The 22,796-nt window shown below is 35.7% G+C and overlaps 1 long non-coding RNA gene across 8 annotated transcripts; it reads left to right on the forward strand.

Moving 5' to 3' along the window:
• Positions 1–5,030: 5,030 nt before the first annotated feature.
• LOC147404529 (uncharacterized) lies at positions 5,031–10,439 on the forward strand. Of its 8 annotated transcripts, none has more exons than XR_015177820.1 (7): positions 5,031–5,599; positions 5,726–5,907; positions 6,254–6,360; positions 6,527–6,675; positions 6,795–6,871; positions 7,186–7,290; positions 8,821–10,439. It is a non-coding gene; the product is annotated as an uncharacterized LOC147404529 (long non-coding RNA). The 8 variants fall into 8 exon arrangements; XR_015177821.1 differs by lacking the exon at positions 5,726–5,907 and having other exon boundaries at positions 8,821–9,074; positions 9,408–10,439; XR_015177823.1 differs by lacking the exon at positions 5,726–5,907 and having other exon boundaries at positions 8,821–9,074; positions 9,583–10,439.
• Positions 10,440–22,796: the final 12,357 nt, after the last annotated feature.

Genomic DNA, 22,796 nt, shown 5'->3' on the forward strand with positions numbered 1-22,796 from the left:
GATATGCCCACTCAATGTTTTGGTCAATATTAGAGATACCCTTTCACCTAGGTCTTTTATCAGAGACTAGCGTAAATAACTTAAATGCCCTCATCTTCGATCAACCTCTAGCCTTGAAATCCGTTGAAACATTCTCATTGGTCCGTGTGTATTGAAAGCTATTTCAAAATTACAAAAATATTAGATTACGTTGGTTTGCTTTTCAATAAACGTGCACAACGAGAAAGTGGAGTCTCTGAAGGTCTTCAAAATCACACTTCGAAAAAGCCAACTTTCTACTTGTCCGAATCTCTGGTCTTATTCTTAATGTTTGAAAGGTTGAAGGATATCTATAGAATTCTAAGGTTGAAGATGATTGGCAGTAGAGGGAAAAGCATAGGTCTGGTAACGTATCGGTTCGGTAATAGATCAATGCCACTCTAATACTGATCTGGATTTTTTTTCATGATGTACTTGATCCAATCCGATTAGATTAATGAATCTATGAAGCAAATTTGATTCGTTTCATTTCATCCTTAATCCGAAATCGATCCAAACACATGCTGTATTTTCAAATTATCAATGTTCAAACATTTTAAATATATAAAATTTTAGAAAATCTACTTTCCTACTACAAATATTGAGGGGGAAAAAAAAACTAATAATATTTTATCTATATATATTTATATGAAATTAAGAATAAAAAATTATTGAAATATGTTCAGATCAGATCAGATTGGGGTACATCCGAATCCAATCCAAAAATTTGAATTTTCATATTTTTTGGATAAAATCAATTTGGACATCAAGTATATTTTGAATCATTGTCAGCTCTAATCACAGCTAGAGTTAAAGATGAGGGTATTTGGATCACATACATTAATCCTTTAGTAAAAACCTATGTCAAGGGGTAGATTATCTGTTTGAAAACAAAAGGGGTATCTCTAGGCTCAAGCCTCATGTGAATAATATGAGCTTCTTTGGTGCACCCCCATATATTATAATACAATATTTTAGTACCCTCGAACAATCACATGATCTTTAAATAAAATACATTCGATTAGTTATATTTGATATCAATTAGTTATATTCGATTAGTCACATGATCTTTAAACAATAATTAAATTGTTTATTTGTTGAAGAATTTGATGATTATCGGTTTATGAATTTTAATCTAGTGTTAAAACAAATAGCTGTTCTACGATAAAGCGATAAATGAATAAAGTAAAAAAATAATAATAATTGGAATTCTTGATCTATACTTAGAACAATGAGATGAGCTTCACCTGTAAGAATTACTAAGAGTGAACAAAAATTTCTTGGGGAATTACCTACTAAATTATGTTGTGAGAAGCATTGAATCATAACCAACTTTTCTACACCTCCACTAAGAAGAAAAGGAGTGATTTTTTTTCTCACATGATTTATCGTCACAGTGGTCACAAACTCTCTAGGGCGTGGCACATCAAGCGGTAACGAGGATAATTTTGTAAATTGGTACACCATTGAATACACGGGCAAATCTGATTCTTGGATCTCGGATTTTGTGAGCCAAAAAAAAAAAAAAAAAAACACAAAAATCGAAGTTGATGGTTTGTCACAAGGATCACCTTTTTAAGGATAAAAAACTCTCAATCTTATATAACTATGTGGGTTTGAAGATATACGCTCAATTTCACGGTGAAAAGGATCTATGATTAAGACTGAAAATATGTTCTTCGAGATCTGGAAATGTAGATCTTGTACAATAAGTTCAAGGACACCGAAAGATGATAAGATTGGCTTTAATTGATGGTAGTTGTGATGCAAATTCTGATGAAGACGGATTATTGTTGTGTAATAATTGATGGATAAAGTAGGTAGTATTAGGGGTGCAACTTACTTCGGTTCAAACTGAGAATCGAATCAATCCGTGAATTTTGGATTGTGTTGGTTCGATTTTAGTTAAGTACGGTTCGATTTTGGGTTAAAGAAAATAAAAACCGATGAATTCAATTTGGTTTTTGGTTCTGAGTTTGTAAATAACCGAACCAAATCGAAAATTGAACCAAGATATTATTTAAAAATAAAATCTAATATTTTTTCAAAACCTAACCCTCTTCTCCTCTACTCTCTCTCTCTCTCTCTCTCTCTCGTATCTACAGTTGCACCACCGGCCGACTCATATCTTTTTTTCTCTCTCTCTCTTGTCTTTGCGACCGCGCCACTACTCATCTCTCTCTCTCTCTCTCTGCGGCTGCGACTTCCAACTGCGACCTGCGGCTAGGACATCCGGATGCGACCTACGATCTACGACTGCGCCACCAGCTCATCTCTCTCACTCTCTCTCTTTGTGGCTGCGACCTGCAGCTCCGACATCTGGATGCGACCTACGAACTACGATCTATGTCTGCGACCTGCAAGGCTGTGACTGGTTCATATCTCTCTCTCTCTCTTACATTGCAAAACTAACTAACCAAACTGAATTAAGGTCGGTTTGGATTGGTTCGATTCTAGACCAATTCGGTTCGGTTCTAATTCTCATATAATGGAATCGATCTTGATCGATTCAGTTCTAATTTTGCTCTAAACCGAACCAACCTGAACCAAATTGCACCTAGGTAGCATAGTTTAATAACAATGTATATATGAAACTCCCTTCTTCTTTTTTCTTTTTTTTTCCTCCTTTTTTTTTTCTTTTTAAATTTAAATCAAGATGTGCATGAGTGATTGGTAATGCTGCCTTGCTACATGAATCGATCTAATGGCTAGGGATGAGAAAATCTGAGTTTGACCCAAACATTCATCAAAGCCATACATCTAAAAAGAGTTTCCAAAAACAAGCTTGGAGATGGCTCGTTTGATTAAAATATTTTTAAGACATTAAAAAAACAAAGAAAACAAAATGAACAAAATAAGATTTATTTTCTTCTTTTGTTGTTGGGAGATAGAAGTAGTTACACTAACCAGCAAGCAAGATCATAATTATATCACATATAATTTTTTTTATAATGCATTTATTATTTTATCTTTTCGTGAAAATTAAATAAAATTATTTTAGAATTTATAAGACATAACAAGTTGTGGATGCACCCTATAAGACATCAAATTTCACAACCTTAATCAGGTCAAGTGCTAAGGGTTTGTTTGATTCCCATTGAAAATTTGTGGGAAAATGTTTTATTTCCCTTTGAATTCAATTTTCTGCCTTGGGTGATTTTCCACTCTCGGAGGGAAATTAGCTTTCCACCACCCCTCTCCCTTTTTCCTCTAGAAAATGATTTTTCAACATCTTTATGCTTTTTTGTTTTTTTTTGAAGGTATCCTAATGTTACTTCTCTCTCACCCCAAAAAAGTAAAAAAAAACGTAGTTTTATAACTCAAAATCTTGACTTCACTTGGATGTTTATCGAGTCAAGTCAACTTGAATGGACCAAATAAAAATGTTTTAAATTTATAATATTTAAAATATAATTTATAATATTCAAAATAAATAAAATATTTCTCTACAAAAATATTACATATTACCAAATAACTCAGTCAAGTTTCTAACCTAACGTAACTCAAGTTTATTTTTTGAGTTGATTTTTCCTAACTAATGATTGACTCTATATATTCCACGTTGAAGTCGATTAATTCCATGACTTCACTCGAATTTTAGGGCTAAACCACCTCAAAATCCAATCCAATCAAGTCAAGTCGATGAGTTTTAAATCAATGCAATAAAATCATGATCGTCATGTCATCATCCTCAAAAAAGTTGAAGATAATTGATTTTGGAAACAAAAGTCAAGGAGAGCAACAAATGTCTACAAACCGCCTAATTGACCCCAACGTATTGAACAAACCTTGTGTTTCAGGACCCGCAACAAAGAATGTGCTAAACTATTACTATTAGCATGCAGCTTTTCTGCAGCGGTTAAGAAATGGCAACTAGGAATTTTAGATCATTTTGTATTAGTCTATAAGAGAAGACCAAGATCAAGGGGTATCTCCATATTTGAAAAAATAGGGAAAAAGAAACAAGTGTTTTTATATCATTTACCATTAGCTTATAAGAGAAGACCAAGGTCTAAGAGTCATGTCACTCCTAGTTTTAAAACTCAAGGGGTTTTAAGTGATTTAGGCTCTTGACTTTCACAAGTTAGGAGTTCGGGCCTTATCTCTTTATGGTTTGGGAGTTTACCCTCAAAAGTTGCCACATCAATAAAAAATATATTTTCACATCCAAAATGCCCTTTACCTTGATCTAACGCTAAACTTGTTACTACCGTCCATTGTAAGTGTAATTATTGCACTTCTTCATAATAAATGTATTTCTCTTACCTCTCTGTCATTTTCGCTAAAACTTTCATTGAAATAGTTGAAGAAGGTTTCAAATAGAGAAGAGCTTTCAAAAGAAGATTGAAAATACAGATATGAGAAAGAAGAAAAGATTTCGAATGGAGAAAAATATGTAATTGAAAAATAGGAAAGTGTCTTTATAACGAAGTGCATTACCTTCGTACTGTAGCGTAATTTATTTATAACATGGTGCTTGATCGAATTGTATCAGACTTAATAAAAGTGTCATGTGTATATCATCATGTCATGCTAAGCCATCACACATCTTTTCAGATGTCAAATAATTTCCTTTGCAGGTTTCATTATTATACTTTTTCATAATATAATATATTTCTCTCATCACACCATCATTTTCCCTTAGGTTTTCATCGAAATAGTTGAAGAAAATGAAAATGAAGATTTCATATCGAAAAGATGTTTTAAAAGAATATTGAAAACATAGATATAAAGAAGATGTAATGGAAAAATGGGAAAGCACCATGGTAACGAAGTGTATTACCTTTGTACAGTAGCTTAATTTAGTTGTAACATAATATATCATCTAATGATATCAGACTTTACAAAGGTGTCATGTGTATATTATCATGCTATGCTGTATAATCCTATTTACTACTTTTTTTACTTCTTTTACTATGAGGAAGATGAGACAAATGGATGTAAAGTATGGAGGCACTACGTCATATTGTGTTTATTGCTACACTAGAATAGCACTAAAAGCGACTGCTAAAAGCTATCATTAATTGCAACAGTTTTTGGCTGTCGTTTAAAAGTCGTTTAACCATCTGAGTGTAATAAGTAAAAGTCGGAGTGCCAATAGCCATTCTAACAAATTCAGACAGAAGCTCGACTTCCTCCATTGTCGAACGCTCTTCTCTGTCTCTCCTCTCACTCTCTCACTCTCTATCTCTCTCATTCTCACTCTCACTCTCACTGCTCGTCTCTTCTCGGATCTCTCTTCTCAAATCTCTCTCCCGGATCTCTCTTCTCGAATCAACTCTCTAAGTTTTGATCTAGCATTTCTCTCACTCTCAATCGACTCTCTTTCTCTCAGAATCGATCAGTTTTTTTCATTTTAGAAAGTAAATCGTTTAGATTTTTATTTTTTTTTAGAAAGAAATTGATCGGAGTTTGATCGAAAGATCTTCGCTCGATCTCTCACTCACAGAAGTTGTGATTTTAAAGACACAATCAGTTTCGATTTGCAAGTTTTAGGACATAATCGATCGGCGTTTGATCGAAAGCTTTAGGACTTTGTTCGATCTCCCTCCCTTTGCTTGGTTTGTGATCGAATCTTCAGGTATGTTAAAGTTTTTGATTGAATCTAATTAATTTAGGGTTTCGAATGTTTTGAAGTTTGCATTCAACATTTTAAATTATTTTTGTCTAATTTTGAAGTTTTTCCTTCATATTGTCTTTCCTTCAGATTAATATGCACCAATTGTTTGTAAAATTTCCTAAGAGAAGCAAATCCATTACAACTAGTGAGTAATGTAGCTTGTATTCAACGAGAAATGGAAGATCCGAAGCTATTGTTTTTAGCATTGAGGTGTTATGTTCATGTGGTCCTCAGTTCTTAAAGAGTGCAGGGGCAGAGTCACTCTTAAGGTTCTTGAATACTCATGATACCATTTTGAAATAATTTGTGACATATCCATATAATGCCAATGTACTGCTGATTAGAGAACTTTAATGTAGTTCTTATTTTATTTTTATTTTTTGTTCCTTTTTTCAAGAGAAAATCATGAATATGCTGCCATCTTTGTGGTATCACACACCTACTAATTTTAATATTACTTAATCACTGACAAGTTCATAGTTCCAAAGTACACAATGACTATTTTACTAAAAGTTTTACAATTACACTAGTGATTTCAACTTGTCTAATCAACATCCAAATTTCTCTATTTATCATTTCCTTATTTGATTGAGTTCTATTTGATGATAATTGAAGGTTCCTTCATTTCCAGATGATGTGGCTATGTCTCTTATTGATGAGGAACTTGGCTAGCCTTGGCAAAAATATCTATTCTTAGCTTACTTCCTCTCCAATTGCAGCTGGTAGTCTTGCATAATTTTTGTTCTTGTACTTAATTTTGATGCTCATTGGGTTGTTCTATCAACATATAGCCAATAGTCATTTATTTCCACCCTAGCTTCTCCGTTTCATTAACGATGTGTAGCCTTTTATTATGATGATTCAATGATGTGGGGTTTCTCTGTGTAGTATCTTTGGGTCAGGTATATAAGGGCTAACTGAAAGAAAATAGGGATTTAGTGGCTGTTAAAGTACAACGGCCTTTTGTGCATGAGACTGTAACAGTTGATATATTCATCATTCGGAACTTGGGATTGGTACTTCGAAGGTTTCCTCAGGTAATTAATTGATTTATTCATCACATTTTATTTTTGAAGCAACCAGTTTTGTTGTTTCCCAAGGAGTACATATGAGGTGTAATTATGGTTTTTCTTGTTACGTTTTTCAATGTTTTCAGATCTCCATTGATGATGTTGGACTGGTAGATGAATGGGCTACTTGTTTTTTTTTAGGAACTTGATTATGTTAACGAGGGTGAGAATGGGACACTCTTTGCTGAAATGGCCGTTTGTGCTTGTTTTTTTTATTTTTTTTTGGGTGTTAAAATTGGTATGGTGTTTCATATGAATTAGAACTTTTTTCATGGATAATTGATTTAGAAGATTTGAAAAAACTTAACTGATTCTGTGTTTTACTTCGTCTGTGGATCTGGAAAGCCTCATAATAATGAATCTGAAGTTTGAAAATTGGGTTTCTTCTAGGGTTCTTTAGAGACTCTACCTATGCAGGCTATTTGAGTGTTTAACAGAGAATGAACTGACCATAAACAATGTTGTCTTCTTTGGCAGATTGCAATAATGGACTGCATCGTGAATGGGTCAAGAGAGATGGCGAACGCGAATTTTGGATATGTAGTTGGTGCTCCTGGAAAGATTGACCTCTATGTTGGGAAGGTATGAACTTCTTTCCTACTTTGACATGATAGATGGTTTCAACTAAACTAAACAACTCTTTCAAGAATCTGTATTTGTGTTATAACCAGAAAGTCAATTCAAGAGGGCAAAGAATTTCTCACAAAAATTAAAATCCATGTCATTTTGGACATACCAAGCTAGCCATATTTTCATTGGTTGCGCTTCCACTAGTGTTTATGACCCACTTTGCTATTACTGTCAAAAAGACAGGTAAGGAAATATCTTCGATCTTGTTTTACAATTTGTTTCTTGCAAAGAATGGAGTCTTTGAAACATAGATGGGTTAAGATCTTGCCTTAGACTGCCCTCATTTTCAAATTTTGAATGCATGCATTTGTATGCGTGCGCAGAATGTCAACCAATTTACTTACATTTTTTACACAATGTTGAATCCACTTGAATGTATGTTTGTGCATGCATCACATGTGTTTATGTGCATGGGAAGGGGCAAGTAGGCAAATACATGCATGTGGGATTATGCCTCAATCGGATTGTTAAATATTATCACAATAAAAAGAAATTAATATTATGGGAATATAGTTTATTGGAGGTCTATTCTTTTGCTTCTGATAGATTGAGTATTTCAAATTCACATGCATTGAAGGTTTTGTCTGGTATGGGGGCAAAAGCTAGAGCTGGGGAACTTGAGAAACAGGTGTCTTTATCATTAGTTATTAATGTTTCTTATTTGGTATTTGCAATGAAAGAGGGGCCGGACTTGGATCAAGTAGTTTACCTCTGAATTGCTCTCTTTTTTGTTAGTTTTTGTTGGCTTCCTCTCCAATTGTGGCAAATCGTTTGCCTCTTTTGAATGATTTGGATTGAGAATTTATAACATGGTAGACTATTTTTGAGCAAGATACCAACCCAGAAAGCTTGATTTGAATATGTTAACTATTTTCTCTGTTTCCCTCTTGTTGGTTTTACAATACACCATTCACATGACTTATAATTTTTTTTTTACAGATTTAATTTTCCTTTATACCTCTAGAATTCTTAATACTGTCAGAATGATGAGAGGTTTCTTTCACTATTCAATTCTCATATTTTAAAGGTCGCTTCTCTTGGAGAAGATGTATTTCTAGAAGCAACATGGTTGAGTAGGTAGCTTTGGTGTTTTGATATAGTCCACCTTGCCATTCTTTGATTTCTTTATATGTTTTGATTGTGATTTATTCATTAACAGAAAGGAAACAACACTGCGTGAAAAAGAGGTACTAACAAGTTAATTATATTTGATTGTAAATACATAAATGACTAATAATTAAGCATAATTCTCATTTGTTTTCCATTGAACATGCGTTATTTCATGCTGTTTTTAAAGTTGCAATACAAACGAATGATGAGAGAGTTGAGGAAATTTCAGCTCTTCAGTCAAAAATTGAAGTAAAGTGTGCAAATATAAGCAGTCCTGTACTCTATTTTTATTTCTTATTGTTGCTAAACTTAAACATATGTTTCTGGTGTATAGTGTAGTTTAATTCTTTCATTTGTCTTGCTTGAATTCAGAGTACAAAAGAAGAGGCTGCAGTTGTTATAGAATAGTTCCAAGAAGAAGAATATGAAACAAAAGCTCTTCGTTCAATGACACAGAGAATGATCTTGACCCAGGAAAAGATGGTTTGTAATTTGTACTGCTGTGGAAGTCTTTCAATATGTGTGATTTACTTTTTGGCGATTAAATAGCAGTACCAATTCTACATCTCAGGAGGAAGTTGTTCTCAAGAGGTGTTGGCTTGCTCGCTATTGGGTTGTTCAAAATGGTAAGACTTGTCAATACTTTGTTTTACGTCATCATGGAAGCAAGGGGGTTATGGTCTATCCTTCATTTCAAAATTCATAAATTTTATGAGTAATAATATAAGCATATACAAAATTTCTCCATGGCTTCCAACTCTTGTTCTAAACTTTGATGTGGTCAACAAATCTTATGAAACTATCACTACGTCAATGTTGGATAGTTAAAATTGAAATTCTGGGTAACATAGGTTGTGAGACTGCTTTTTTTTTTCTGTTGGAGTGTTCAAGTAGCGCAACTGGTTTAGTACTCAAGTTGCTGGAACACTGACTGGTGTTGGTTGGATGTGCTGCCACAGTTGGATCTCTGTGGTGCTGTCCAAGGTTTTACATTGCGTCCAATCAAAATCAGACGCTGCCGACAGCTTGAGCAGCAAATCATAGTGCTGCAGCTGAGTAAATAGATTGATCCTGTTATACCATCTGCACAAGTTAATCTCCCAAACATGTCTGAACCTTCATTACTTCTTTCAGAGAAGACACGAAGTTATCTTCCATTATTAGTCCAAGGGAGAAAGTGGGTGCTGCTCTACAGGTGTGGAAACTCATCTTCTCTAATTTGTTGATGATATATGTCTTAAGATATACAGTTACTGGGTTTATTCTTATTGCTATTTTTTGGTTACTGCTTTCCTATGATCACTGTGATCAACGTTATGCCTCGAGGATCATTCCTTTCTTGCTATTTTTTTTATTCAATTTCTTATTTTTATAGATTGTTGATAGGCCATCCCAAGGTCATATCTTTCCTTCCAGGGAATATGTTGACCACGGTGGATTTATGATTTCATCATTGCACAAATCATTTTACCAACAGATGGTTACTTGGTGGGAAAGTATTGAAAGCACCCTAAATCCGCGGGGTGCGTGGATCCGCTTTTGACCCTTGAGGTTTGGGAGTTGCCACCTAGTTCTTACGGTCTAGGAACCAAACTTGGACTCTAAACGGTTAAAAATAACTAATCTACTTTTAAAAAAAATAACTGAGTTTGGGGATCAAGTTACGGGGTTGAAGGTGTTAGGCACCAACCTTGCCGGGCAAACACCGGTCTCTACTGATTTCTAAGTACACTACATTGCTAAAAGACCTAATAAAATAAAAAATAAGAAATTTATACCTTTCCGAAGATAACGGTCTTGTCCCCTCAGATCTGATAGAGCAGCTCCTTGTACAATACTCCTCGTTTCATTTTGTCTCTGGATCTGATTTCTGATCTCCGAGGTAAGGTATCTCTTTTTTAGATCTGAATTCTTTTGATTTTTTTATGGATTTCTGGGTGTTTTGAAAGGCTTCTATGTGTTTTTCGAGTTAAAATCAAAGTATGGGTGTTAGGTAAGGAGTTGGGACTTCAAAATTAGGGTTTATGGGGGGTTAGGGAAGCTTTTTGACGTACTTCTCTTAGGATTTCTTTTTTGATATGAAAATAGGGTGTGAGGACCCCTATTTGTAGATTTTTTAAGTGTTTGTTTAGATAGAATTAGTGTTTATATTATTAGAGTTATTTTAGTTATAATTCTATTAAATAGAGTTATTATTTAATTAGAATTGTTAAATAGAATCATTATTTAATTAGAACTCTATTAGAGTTTTGACTTTTGGTCTTATTTGATTGACTTTAAGATTTTGACTTTAGTCTTACTTGATTGACTTTAATATCTTGATTTTAGTTTTACTTGATTGACTTTAACTTTTGACTTTAGTCTTACTTGATTGACTTTAGTCTTATTTGATTGACTTTAATTTGTTGACTTTAGTCTTACTTGATTCACTTTAGTCTTACTTGATTGACTTTAATTTTAATTAGGATTTCACTTTACATTAATTAATTTTTTAATTATTAATTTCAGAATTTTTAATTATTAAAATTATAAAATTACCGTTTTGCCCCTAAAGAGAACTTTTACATTTCAAGTCAGTTTTTGATATTCCAGGATGTTTTAGAATCTATTTTTCGTAAGGAATTCAATGGAACTATTGGTTTGTATCATTTATGAAATTTTTTGTACGAAATGGTCGTGACTTTATGAGGGGTATTTTCGTAATTTTCTCAAATTTTGTGAAAATTGGTGAAATGATTTATTTGATTTTGATTTATTATTTTATGTGTTTTAAAGGATTTTCCTAAGCATAATGTAGGCTCAATGGTTGTGTTGAGGTTAGGGGTATTTTAGTAATTTGATTATTTTTTAATGATTTTTATCGTAAAGCTTCTTTTTGTTTGCAAAATGATGATTTCTATGTTTCTGGGGTCATATTTTCCTAGCGTAGCGTGATTTCTATAGATTTGTCAGTTCAAGATACTTCATTCGGATTTTTGAAAGATATCTAGTAACAAATAAAGCATTGGAATAATCATCCATCATTGGGAACCGTTGCAATCGAGTTGACGAGTTAATTAATCAGACGAATGCAAAAATGGGTGTCTACAGATGCCCCTCTTTGGTAGAGGGTTAAAGTAAACTAGATAGCAAATCTATTTTGGTAATAGTGCGATATCCAAATGCCAAAGCTAGTGACAATCCATTTTGTAGCCTGATTTAGCAATTTGTCGGGACGTTCGGATCCTTGAGGGTAAAAGCTCTCCCCAAACTAAAAGATTGTCAAGTCATCAAGCGAAAACTCTCACTGACAGTGTCAGATCCTTGAATTTTGAAAAATTCTCCTTGATTAATGGAACAACTGTGCAAGTGTGTACACTTAAAATTTGAGATAAATTTCAAAGAGTTTAAGTTAGAACTGAGTAAAATCTGAGCATAAAGTGAGTATAAATTGAACATAAACTGAATGTAATTTGAGCATAATCTGAGCATAAACAGAGTATAATCTGAGCATAGACTGAGCATAAACTGAGCATAAACTGAGCATATAATTTGAGCATAAAAATTTGAGCATAAACTGAGCATGATCTGAGTATAATTTGAGCATAAATTGAACATAATTCTGAGAAAACCCTTGGCGATAACTGAGAAAAATCCAAGATTACCCTTGACGGTAATTGAGCAAAATCCAAGATAACCCTTGGCGGCAACTGAGCAAAATCCAAGTTAACCCTTGGCAGCAACTGAGAAAAATCCAAGACAACCCTTGGCGGCAACTGAGCAAAATCCAAGTTAACCCTTGACAGCAACTGAGCAAAATCCAAGATAAATCTTGGCAGCAACTGAGCAAAATCCAAGATAACCCTTGGAGGCAACTGAGCAAAATCCAAGATAACCCTTGGCGGCGACTGAGCAAAATCCAAGTTAACCCTTGACGGTAACTAAGCAAAATCCAAGATAACCCTTGGTAGCGACTGAGCAAAATCCAAGATAACCCTTGATGGCAACTGAGCAAAACTGGCAGAGGAATGAATGAATTTTGGGAAATAATGAATGAATTTGGAAAAGACTGATTAAAATGATTAAATCTGAAAGATAATGAATCTGGAAGAGAATGATCGAATCCAAGAATGAATGGATCTAGAAAAGAATCTGGGAACGAAAGAATGCCATATCTCCTACTCTAGGTAATTTCTGAGCATAGTCAAATGTGAGATCCGAAGTACTTTTGTTTGAACCTCAAAATTTTATCAAAAAGTTTTATGAATTTAAAACCTGAATTTTTATTTCTTTTAAACCTCAAGGATTTTTCGAAAAACTATTATCAAGAGGGTAACCTTAAGTTTGGGGTTCCCATTATCTTTTAAGATTAACATTGCTCAAAAATAAAATGCCCCTAATTTGATAATAAACATGGCATTGAAAACAATTGAAAACATCATGCAAAAATTAAAAAAAAAATGCCCCTAGTAAATGTGGGGAAACTACATATTTAGAGGAAAAAGAAAATGCCCCTTGTATGAAGGTTTGAAATATTTGATTACCACAAGCGCAATAAAGATCCAACTTTTAATTTTGATTAATTATATAGAAAATTTTGAGCTAGGCTCAAGAAAACAAAATATTTCTTTTTTAGACTCATCATAGAATTCACCCTTCTCTCCCTTGGTTCACTTGGAGAAGTAAAAATTTTTAGATCGATCGTAGACAAAAAACTTGTGGCTTTCGAGTTTGTGCCTGATTTAAGCTAAGTATTAAACTTGATTATTCGAACTTTTGATGTTTCACCTCGGACCGCTCTTAGTTTTTAACTCCCTGAAGATTTTTTCTATTTTTTTTGTTGCTCTAACTTTTACCTAAATTGTACTTTCAGGTTTTCAAACTAACGAGCATGCTCTAGCTTTTGCCTAAATTACCTTTTCAGGTTTTCAAACTCGCGAGCTTTCTTTTTTTCTTTGCTCTAATTGTTGTCAAAGTTGTTCTTTTAGGTTTTCAACCTTGCAAGCTTGCCTTAATTTTTGCCTAAGTCGTCATTTTCGGGTTTTGAACCTAGCAGGCTTTTTTTTTCTCTTTTTTTATTTTCTTCCTTATGGAATTGCTGTCTAATCATGCTTTGCTATCTTCCTTGACTTTTCGCACGGTACTTAGGAGGACTTTTATGGGTAGGCTTAGGACTGGGTATAAAAAAGAAAGGAATTTTGAAGCTCAAAAACCTAAATGCCCCTTGTGTGACATTTTCTTTTAAATTGTTTTATTTTTCCTTGAATTTTCTTCCTCATTTTGGATGATATTTTTTTTTCTTTTAAATATTTTTTCTTTTTAAATTTCTTCTTTGTTAGGAAATCTACTTTTTTATTTTGATGTGGTCGGGCCTGAAGTAACTTCTCAGGTTGCTTACGTACCCCAGAATTTTGGGATCAATCAAAACGTAGTTCGGACTTCCCTTCCCTAGGTTAGGTGATCGGGTTGAGAAAGAAAAAGGCATAATTTTTCTTTTTGAAAAGATTGCAAAAGGGTTGAGAAAGGATATATTGAATTAGGTAATATGAAATTGATTCAGCTAAAGATGACTTCCTTAAATGTAGTACCATTTGATTTGGTCAAGGTTGGTTGGTTCTGGTAATTCGATTCCACCATGATTTTGAAGCTTGACAGCTTTTCCTAGTAATATTTCCTTGAAGATGAACGGACCTTCCCAATTTAGTTTGAACTTCCTTCTAGGGTCACAGATAGGTACCCGATTCTCTTTGAGTACTAAATCCCCGACTTGTAAGTGACGGGCCTTGATCTTTTGTCAAACGCATGGGCGACTCTTTTTTGATAAGCTTGCATGATATAAAGCTCTTAGTTGTTTTTCTTCGATCAAATTTAATTCTTCATACTGTTGACGAACCCAATCTACTTCTAACAACTGACTTTCCAACAAGACTCTGAGAGACGGAATTTTTATTTCAACTAGCAAGACTACTTCCATGCCATACACCAAGGAGTAGGGAGTAGTTCCAGTAGAGGATCGAATTGAAGTTCGATATGCCCATAGTGCAAATGGTAATTTTTTTGATCAATCTCGATGTGATTGACACATTTTTCTGATGATAGTCTTAAGATTCTTATTAGCTACTTCGATTGCTCCATTAGTCTGAGGGCAGTAAGGAGATAATTTGTGATGTGAGATTTTGAACTTTGAACACAATGTAATAACCTCAGCTTTGAAGTGTGACCCGTTATCAGAAATCAAATCCGAAGGTACCCCGTATTGACTGATGATATTTGTTTAGATAAACTTTGCAATTCGAGACGCAGTGAGGACAGCATAAGAGGCAGCTTCGACCCACTTAGTAAAATAATCGATAGCAACTAGATTATATTCATGCCCATTTGATGTCTTAGCGATATTTTACCAATAATGTCAATTCCCCAAACTGAGAATGGCCACAGAGAAGTCAGACTAACTAATTGAGATAGTGGCACATGTATAAGGTTTACATGTATTTGGCATTTATGACAGGTCTTGACCATGTGGTGACAATCTATTTCCATCGTGGGCCAGTAGTACCCTTATCTCATATTTTTCTTAGTTAATATTTTCCCACTCATGTGAGGACCACATTCTCCTGAATGTAGTTCAACCATTATCTGTTCAGCTTGATATTCATCAATACACGAAAAATTAATCCCATCATAAGACCTTTTGTATAAACTTCCTGCGCACAGGATGAATTGAGATGCTAATCTTACTAGGGTTTGTTGTTCCTTCCGCGATGTTTTTTCCGAGAATTCTTTTTTTTCTAACACTCTCATTTTATCTGTGTACCATGACTTCTCATCAGGTAGTCGTGTAGCAATATTAATCTGATGACAATATACAAGTTTGTCATTGACTTCGATAGTGATCGGCTTCAATTTCATACTAGGGGGCAAATGGATCATTGAAGATAGAGTGGCTAAAGAGTCAGTAAATCTGTTATCTTCCCTTGACAAGTGTTGGAACATGATAGTTTTAAACTTACTCACTAAGTTTAACAGATACTCATGGTAAGGCTTCAACTTTTTGTCCCTAGTCTTCCATTCTTCCAATGACTGATGTATGACTAAGGTTGAATTCCCAAAAACTTCAATTTCTGTAATGTCCAGGTCTAAAGCAGCTTCGAGCCCCGCGATGCATGACTTATATTCAGCTTTGTTATTGGTGTTAGAAAAAACTAACTTAATGGCGATCGGAATATGGTATCCTTCTGGAGAAAGCATGGCTGTCCCTATTCCATACCCATTCTGATTTGCGACTCCATCAAAGTGCAGCTGCCATGTTTGATTCTGCGATTCTTCTTCAACATGCAAGATGTTCTCATCTAGGAATTGATCAACAGGCTTTATCCCTTCTACTACAGGGTGATCTGCCAAGTATTCTGCCACAATTTTCCCCTTGATAGATTTCTGTGTAACATGCGTGATGTCAAACTTTGATAACAACAATAACCATCGCAGGATTCTCTTTGTCAACGTCGATTTCTCGAAGAGATACTTGAGAGGATCCATCCGAGATAACAGGATAATTGAATGAGATAGCATACAGTGCCGAAGTCTCTGAGTAGCCCATATCAATGTTAAGTAAGTTTTTTCGAGGGCTGGATACTTTCGTTCATACTCTAACATCTTTTTGTTGATGTACTATATAGCCATTTCTTTGTGAGTATCTTTGTCATACTGTGCAAGCATGCATCCCATAGCTTCTCCCGTAACTAACAAATAAAGAAAAAGTGGTTCACCTGGTGTAGGTGGAACCAAAATAGGTGGGTTCAAGAGATACTCCTTGACTTAGTCAAAGACCTTTTGACATTGCTCATTCCAAACTGTTGGTTCATTCTTCTTGAGAAGCTTGAAAATAGGTTCGTAGACGTTGGTGAGTTAAGCAATAAATCTGCTGACATATTGGATTCTACCCAAAAAACCTCAAATTTGCTTTTCAGTCTTAGGCGGTGGCATCTCTTGGATAGCTTTAATTTTCATAGGGTCTACTTCGCTCCCTCTTTGACTGACCACGAATCCCAATAATTTTTCAGAAGTTACTCCAAATACGCATTTTTACGGGTTGAGGCGAAGTTGGTACTTTTGAATCCTTGTGAGAAATTTTTTTAACGTAGCAACGTGTCCCAGTCGTTCCTTGGATTTGACTATCATATCATTTACATAGACTTTGACTTCCTTGTGTATCATGTCATATAATAAAGTCATGGCTGCTCTTTTATAGGTGGCTCTAACATTCTTCAAATCAAAAGGCATGACCTTGTAGCAAAATGTTCTCCACTGTGTGATGAACAACATTTTTTGCATATCTCGAGGATCCATTTTTATTTGATTGTACCCTAAAAAACCATCTATGAAGAACAATAAAGCGTGCCTTGTTGTACTATCTACTAGAACATATATGTGTGGTAAAGGAAAACTGTCTTTCGAGCTTGCCTTATTTAGATCTCTAAAGTCCACACATATTCTGACTTTTCCATCTTTTTTGGGCACCGGGACGACATTGACAATCCACTCAGGGTATTCTACTACTTCCAAAAATCCAACGTTAATCTGCTTCGTAACTTCTTCTTTAATTTTTAGAGTCCACTCTGGCTTCATACGTTGAAGTTTCTGTTAGATTGGTCAAGCATCAGGATATAACGGAATCCAATGTTGAACAATGTCTATGCTTACTCCCGGCATATCCTCGTAAGACCATGCGAACACGTCTTTGAACTTTCTGAGTAAGTCTACTATCCCTTTGCGTTCATTGGGAGATAAAGTGACCCCAATCAGAATCTCTTGAGGACTTTCTTTTGTTTCAAGGTTGATAACCTCTATTTTCTCTATTAGAGGTTGAGCCCGATGTTCATCTTCTTGTTCAAGTAATTTGATTATTTTAGGGGGAGGTTCTTCATCAGAAGACTCTTCTTCCGAAGTTAGATTATTAGTTAAATTATTATTGTATTTGGGGTAATCAAAAATTTCTTTCATTTCATTAAAAAGATATGGGGTAACAGGACTCATTGTAGACTTGACAGATTCACTTGACTCAACAGGAAAAATAGACTCACTAGAAATAATAGACTCAGTAGAAACAACTAACTTACTCGACTCAACAAAAATAAAGGAATCGATTGGCATGTCAGACGGAACAGAACTAATGGGACTGACAGACCCAGCCTTGACGTGCAACACATGACTAATTACATGATATTTAGAGAGACACCCAACAACGGGTTTGATTACAAACTAAGGATTTGGGATCCCTTTCTCAACTGACAATACTAAGACACTATTATCTTCAATGAATAGCTGATCAATATTGAAGGAGTCCAGATTGAGCTACTAGTATTCAACTTCCTTCTCTTCAACTTCTGTGCTTGCTTTCTTTTCAGGCTATTCCATGCCAAAGAAGATTTCAAACCTCGCCAGACAAGTACCTGTGATGTGATCAATGAACGACTCTAGGAACCCACAATAACGAAAGTCTTCTCCTTCTTTCACAAAATAGTCATTAAGGGTCTTATGATAGGGCTTCATTTTAATGAGATCTGTAGTGCCCCTTTGCCTTTTTACAATTGTCTTGTCCCACTTTGTCTTCCAGTATTGGTCCCAATCTTCCTTAGTAGACTTATATCCTAGCCTGAATGTGCCAATGATTTCTTTAATCACCGGTGCCTCTTTCATACCTTGTTGCTTGCGACCTAGGTCCATACAGGGGAAAAATCTCATTTTTTTGAACATATTGGCCATATAGCAGTTAGAGATGTTCTCAATAGGGAAATATTCTTTCATCGAGTGATCCCATTGAACTGAGCAAATCTTCTCGAATTCGAACCCACTAAGTTCTATCCCTTGTTGTTCTGGTTGAATCTCAAGCAACGGCTCATTCTTGACTTCAGTACTGTTTACAATTCCTACAATTTCAGCATCTCCATGAAGAGTAATCAATAGCTCATCCTTGATAACTTGACCTTCTGGTATAGCGTGGAAGGGATGGCTTTGATCTGGTGTAACCATAGTCTCCCTAGCAGTAAATTGAAAGAAGACTGGATATCAATAACCTGAAATTTCACAGGAAATTCAGCTATGCCTGTGGACAATCAAGGTGTAAAATTCCCAATACACTCCTCTTGGTGTTATATAGGCCCTAACACCTTGATTAGTGGGCTTGAGATCTTCAGCCTTAAACCCGAGACAAGTAACCTTCTTCAGAGGGCACAAATTCAATGCACTCCCGTTATCAATCAAAACCAGAGGTACCCTCATCCCGTTACAGTCAACTGTGATGTGCAACAGTTTAACGTGGCTTGCCCCTTCTTTTGGGAATCTGAGTCCGAGAAGGATAGGATATTCTCCACGTAAGTTCCCCTACTATACTGGCCAACTGATTTGGAGAAGTATCAAGGGAGACTTGGGTTGTGTTCAGTACTTTGAGAACAACTCCTTATGAGCAGTGGAAGCCATGAGTAAACCCCATACTGAGATATTGGCCCCTGATTTCTTCAACTGATTAATCACATAGTTATCTTCTTTGATGTTTTCTTTGATGGGATCTTCTCCTTCTTTCCTTGTCAAGGCTACAAGATTATCAATGTAGAGTTCTTGTTTCTTAAAATTTTTTCTTCCTCGAGTCATATATCTAACTTCATCACAAGGGAGGGAGAAAGACTCATCTTCTTCAGTCAACAAGTATGGATCTTCATATGTTAAAGATACAAGACTTTTCAGGTTCATTTGAGCCAACAGGTAACTAGTGAATGCGGGACTACTGTAGCGAGACGGGAATAAACAATACGTATCATCCGAGGTTAGATCAAATGGTTCATAGTTCTTAGTGAAAATCTCATCAGTAAAAGCTATTCTGATAAGGGGGTAACTAGGCGATTTGACTTGGATTGGATGGATAAGAGAGACGGGATCGAATGGCAATGGGGTGTGAGAAACCATGTTCAAGGTTCATGGAGGTTGATAGGTAGGTCGTGGATTAGTGGTGACATTTGGTAGGCTAGGGATTGTGATCTTTTTGTTGTCAATAAAATTTTGAATGGTATGGTGCAAGGTGATACATTGATATGTGTGATGACCAGGATTTTGATGAAATTCGTAAAATAAGTTAGGGTTGTGTCCGGTTGGCAAGGGATTTGGTAAAGGTCGGGGTTGAATCGGAGTAAGCAATCCTTTTTTCAAAAGTTTTTACAAAACTACGGTAAGGATCATCCCTAAATTGGTAAATTGGCATGGAGTTCGAGGTTGACTTGGGTGAACCTAGTTATTAGTCCGGGCTAGGGGTTGAGCTGGGGTAGCTGACGTGTTGGCTATGTAGACATGGTTGGTACTAGGTTTGGGAAGATAGGATTTCTTAGGCTTGTTATCTGATGGTTAGAAAGAATCCTAGAGGCAAATGCATCATCGAGTTGGCTTCCGACTTGTAATAAGGACTCAAAAGTAGGGAGATATTGGGCCACTAAGAGCTGAGCATATCCTTGTGAGATGTTCTTTAAGATAATTGCTACTTGTTCTTTCTTCGAAAGTCTATCCCACATTTGGGTAGCCTTGGCCCTCCAACGACCAATGAAATCAATAAATGTCTCCTCATTTTTCTGTTTAGTTACTTTCAAATCCCTTTTTGAAGTCTCAATCTCGATACTGTACTTATACTAATGCTAGAAGGCCTTTGACATGCTCTCCCAGGTACCCACAGTAATTAGATCTTGAGACATTAGCCAACGTAGTGCTGATCCTAATAAAGTTCTCTGAAACAACAACGTCATCTGTTCGTTGCTGAGCCCCATAGTGCGCATGTTGGTAACATAGTACACCTTAAGATGTGTTTTTGCACACCCTGTACCACTGAACTTGTCCATTTCAGGCATCACAAACTTCTCTAGCAAATGGATTCTAGGGATGCGATTCAAAGCTTCAATGCCTGCTGCAATTTCATCGATACCCTTTATACTCTTCATAGCTGACTCTAATTGAGACATTTTGTTGGCTAACACCGGATTTTATCAACATACTTTTCGTCTCTGTCGAGTTCGAAGACTTCACGTGGACGTTTCTCTTCTACCTTCTTTCTTTTTGGATCATCTAGGGGATTGCCCGTTGATTTCGAGGTTTGTTCTAACACTTCTACTTTGCCTTTTATATTGTTGATATCATTGGCAAAGGCTGCCAAGATCTTACGGATCTCTGTGAGCTCAGATTCTGAAGCCATCTTTGCTTGTTGACTTGGTACTGTAGCTCGTTCTAACCGATTGAACTTACGACTCCAACAAGGAGGTGGAAGCTTGAGTTTGGGCGCAATGATAATCCTATATGACGCCATCAAAGGTAGATTTAGTCAATTTTAGTATTACCCCCTTGATAACATTTTAAGGAATCATTTTATTGAGGTTTGTGCACCAATCCATTAATTAATCCATTCACACAATAAACATTCAAAAAGGAAATAAATATTTATTCAAAAGAAAAATAACTTTATTGAAAATGATTGATAAAGAAATGTTCTTATTAAAACATCTTTTAACAAATTTGACTTGAACTATTTTTACATGGACGCTTGGCTTTGTCTTGATGGTCATCAGGATTACTGTCAAGTTTGATCCTCTTGGCTCTAACAACTGGCTTTTTGAATTTGCTGGTCCATCTGGATACCCTAAGTTGCGTTTGTTCCAAGCATTCTCAATGAGATGCACTAACTTTTCAGTCAATGGCTCGAGAGGAATGAAAGCTTTGGGTTGAGGCAAAGAGACCTCTATATATACTTCGTACTGTTCTTGGATCAAATTAGGATAGTAAAAAGATGTTTCTTTTAAACCAATCAGATGGACATAGTAGGATCCTTTGGTTCCTAGAACAGGGGGATCTGTCATCCATCAAGGGCATCTTAAATTGATATAACGGGCAAGACGAGAGCCTAACCATTTACTTCAAGCCTTAACTGAGTTATGACGCACTAACAAGTTTCTTTTGAAAAAGTGTTCTGGCCCATATTTGAGGTTTGAAGGAACATCTACAATTTTGAGACGATCACAAAATCACATATAAAGTAAGTAGGGGCTTCCTTTGAAGTTTTCCCGTTCACCATTTTTTATGGCATCTAGACCTGAGAAAGTTTCAACTAGGATGAGAGGTATTGGGTTGACTTTCTCTGAAAGTTGAGAGGCTATATCTATAAAGGACTCAGGGATAGTTTGGTTATTACTTTTGGAGGTCAGCATGTATTGGGATAGGATTCCTAGGCACAATCGATAGTCTCTAGTGGCTCGTCAAACTTCAGGTTTTACATTGATGCGATGACTGCGGGAGTGATACGGGCCCAGTAATGGTACTAAGTCCAATCTCTTATTATGGACTACGGCCTTGACTTCTTCTTTTGAAATGTTCAGTCCTGTGGCGAGGTTACCAGAATATTTGGTCTTCATTAAGGACCTGACTAGAGGTCCTATAGTAGATATCCCCATGATACCAAAATAATCCTCGTGAGTGGGGCACAAGTGCATATGTCCAATATGGAATATGTGAAGGTAGGGGTTCCAGCGTTTACCTATAGCACGTAAGAGGTTCCAGTCTATCTCAAACTCGTGGAAGTAGAGAGCACTCCTCAACATGAATATCCCAAAATTGATCTTCTCTACAAGATGCATCCCTATGACGGTTGTTTTGACTAACTGATCGATGGGGTTATCGCCTGTGGTTAGCATCTTGGTTTGACACAAAATGGTATTTTAGTACATTTCCAAGGTCCATTTCTTTTCTTTTGAAAAATTTTGCTCTTATGAAAATATTTTTTTTTTTTGGAAAGCATTTTTTCCTAAGGAGCACTTCTTTTGGGAAAACACTTTTTCTGGAAAATACTTTCCTTTTGTAAACTATTTTTCTTCTTTGAAAATTTGATTTTCATTTTGATTTAAATGGTCCGGTCCATCATGATTGTTGGATTGAGATGGACTGGGTCATTATTGAATTTTTGCATGAAATGGATTCTTTATTGGGTCGGTACACCCATTTTTAATTTCTAAAAACAACATTTCTGATCCTTGAGGACAATCAACACTCATATACACTCATCAATCATAAGATTCCATTCAATGAATAATCCGGGAACACCCACGATAAGTTCGAGTCGTGACCAACAGGGAAGGTTTTGAGACTCTAAGTTTACTACGTGCAATGCATTTTTATTTGGCCGCCCTTACCCAAGCACACCTATATACCTCTCGAGCGTACTCAATCAGACGGTACGTGGTGATTTGGTTTGATATACCGTATAAGTGATAATCTAAAACTTCAATCACTTCTCTGAAGCCAAAAACAGTCAGTTTGATCCACAGTTGAGAGGTGGCACACGATGCTGA

The sequence above is a fragment of the Akebia trifoliata genome, chromosome 4 (genome assembly GCF_017979445.1).
Source record: "Akebia trifoliata isolate Shusen 1 chromosome 4, ASM1797944v1, whole genome shotgun sequence".
In the NCBI taxonomy this organism is placed as follows: Eukaryota; Viridiplantae; Streptophyta; class Magnoliopsida; order Ranunculales; family Lardizabalaceae; genus Akebia; species Akebia trifoliata.